Genomic DNA, 3,081 nt, shown 5'->3' with positions numbered 1-3,081 from the left:
GGGGCTGGCCGGGGCGAGTGGCAGCCTCGTGGACCCGTCTCGGCCTGCGTCCCAGCCCCGCATGCTCTCAGAGACGGCAGGGGTGGCCCGCTCACGTTGTCCATTCCCTGGCACCCAGCACCTCCCTCGTGGTGGTGGCTTCCCAGTATGTGCCCATGTGCAAGAGCGCTGTCCAGCTCCACCCATCCCCAGGCCTGTCCGCAGGCCTGTCCTCCCAGATCTCCGTCTGCTGCCTATTCCTCCAGGCCCCACCATGGGTCCTGCAGACGCTCACCTTCAGCCCGTTCCTGCCAGCCTCCGTGGGTCCACTGTATCCCGAGTGCACCCGTGCTGCACTCTCCGGGCCGAGCTGGGGCTGCCAAGGAGCCGCCGTGGCCACCATCGGCCCACACGGCCTGCTGGGAGGATCCAGATGAACACTGCCTCCCCTGGCCTGCCGCATGGCCCCCCGTGAGCCGCAGATGCACCCTAGGAGGGCACGGGTGTGAGGGGACAGGTGGGTCTGCTCACCTACACCGAGCTGGCTGGACGCCCCACTCCCACGGCATGCCGTGGCTGCTGGGCTCTGATTCAAGACCCAGCTCTCCCAGTGGAACTTCCGTGGTCTCTGTGTCTGCCACCTGGGCCTCCTCCCGTGGCACCCACCCCAGCTGTGTGTGGATCTAGGAGCCCAAAGGCAGCAGGAACCCAGCACTGGTACCCGGTCTCCGGGCCGTGCTAGTGGGGGCCCTCCCTGGGACAGCTGGGAACCCTGGCATTCTGCATTCCGTCCCCAGGGAGGCCAGGGGGTCTCCAGCTAGAACGGGTCAGTCCCCTCACCTTGAAGGGCTCTCGTCACCCTCCCTGGGAAGGGCACGCACCTGGTCAATGCCAGACTTGGCCACCAGGCATTTTGGGCCAGTGGAGTGTGGGAGCTGATGCCTGCTACCCTGAGTGGCCACTTCAAGGCCCCAGGAGTCCCCCCAGCTCGTCCTTGTCCCTCCATTTGAGAACACAGTGCCACCTACAGGGGCTGCTCCCACTCTTGGGATGGAGCAGCCACAGAGGCTGGTCGCCGGCACTGTGTGGGAGCAGGAGGGGTGTGCAGGTGAGCGGGCTCTTCATCACTGCAGCGAGGCTGACCACGACGCCAAGCAACAACGGTCTCTCGCCACGATCAACTTCACCGCTGTAGCAGCTGCGCACGTGAAGTGGGCACGTCACAACGGCAGAGCGGCAAGTCCGGACCGCCACGGGCCTTGGCGCGAGGCCGAGAGCGTCTCTGTCACGTGCACCTCCTCCTGCTCTGCCCTCCCGCTGCTGCCCCGATCTGATTTCCGGCCCATAGGGCGGCTTGCTGCTGTGCGTGTAAGAGGTGGGGCGCTGCCCACAGCGCCCGGGGCCGAGTCGCGTCTTGGAGACATGTGTTGCTCTTGGCCGCGCGCCAGTAGCAGCTGGAACCCAGCCAGACCGGACGTCTGTCCATCCATCGCTGTCGGCTTCCAGTTGTTTCTAGCTGTGTGCCCTAGACTGGGGTCACCATGGGGCTGTTGTCCTACCTCCGCTCCCAGGAGATGTGACTACAGGGCTCTCAGGGTGGTGGGAATGACACCCGTGCCTGCCACGGGGCCTCGCCTGCCACGCAGCACTGTCAGCATGCGTGTGCCACTGAGGCGGCCACACCCAGATGGCCCCGGACGGCCACAGCTGCCATCGCCGTTCACGTGCAAGGACTTGGAGGCCACACACTAGAGTCCCTCCCAGGTCTGCACTGACACACGGCTCACTGGCCGTGCAGGTGTGCAAGGGTGCTGCGTTCTTTTCTTTTTTTGAGATTTATTTACTACAGGGTCTGTTTGTGCTCGCTGGAAGGCAGAGAGAGACAGAGAGACAGAAAGCGAGACAGCACCTCCCGGGGGGATGGCCACGCCGCAATCCCTTCTCCTCCATTCTCCTCCCAGAATCTGGGGCACGCACGCACACGCGCCTGGCCTGAGTTTTAAGCACTGGGTCTGGGACTCGAACAGCTGTTGACTACGTGGGAGTCCAATGACTAACCAATATGCCATCTGCCGGCTCCAGCAAGCGTGCTGCATTCTACGAGCACTCCAAAGCCTTCCCTGAAGCGGCCGTCCCACCTCACGTCCCCACGGCAGCCCACGGAGCCGGGCGGCCTCGCCGTCCATACCTCCTCCATCTCGGTGCCCGCTTGCCGGTGTCAGCCGTGACTTTCCACCTGAGCCTCAGCCCTCCCACCACGCCCCGTGGCACCTGTGTGGGAAGCAGCTGTGAGAGCTGCCAGCAGGCGCGTGGGGCCCAGCCCCAGGTGGGTAGCCCTGCTCGCGGTGCCTGGGGCATGCTGGCTGTCGCGCTGTGGTCCAGGCTGACCCTGCCCAGCCTGTGCCACCGAGCAAACCCCACACCAAGCGTCTGAGCTGCAAACCTGTCCTTGTGGTCTCGAAGCAGGAGGTGTCTGCAGTCCAGGCAGGTGGCAGTGGGGACCTGGATAGCCAGGCCAGCCCTGGTGGAAGGGCAGGGTGGACCTGGACGACCAGGGTGGCTGTGGTGGAAGGACAGAGTGGAGCTAGGAGGCCAGGGACGGCCATGGTGAAGGGCAGGGTGGCCCTGGATGGCCAGGGGTGGCCGTGGAGCTGGAAGGCCAGGGGTGGGGAGTCCCCTGGGCCCTGAAAGACGTGGAGGGTCGGGGGACACCACAGGAGAAGAATCCGCCAGGAACCCTAGAGTGACCCGGAAGGGGGGAGGTGGGCGGGATGCGGTGGGCTGTGGGCAGTAAAGAGGGCAGGGGCTCGGGGCTCAGCCAGGTGCTCCATTTTGGGCAGGGGCTCTGAGGACAGGGACTGGAGACAGGCCAATGGTGGAGCTGGTGCTGGCGGCGAGGGCGCGAGGTTAATGAGGCCGGCATGGTGGGATTGGGGCAGCCAGGCAGGACAGAAAAGCCCAGACCATGCCATTCTCCACGCTGCAGTCTGCAGGCCCGGAGCGGGCCCCGTCTGTCTGGATGTGGCGAGCATAGGGCGAGAGCAGGGGAACCTGTGGGCTGGGGTGGGGTCATGGCTGGGGAGGGCCGTGGGGGCAAAGTTC

This window comes from Tupaia chinensis, unplaced genomic scaffold, assembly GCF_000334495.1.
Source record: "Tupaia chinensis unplaced genomic scaffold, TupChi_1.0 Scaffold000355_1, whole genome shotgun sequence".
NCBI lineage: Eukaryota > Metazoa > Chordata > Mammalia > Scandentia > Tupaiidae > Tupaia > Tupaia belangeri.
The sequence above is the reverse complement of the archived record's forward strand: the minus strand, read 5'-3'. Positions refer to the sequence as shown.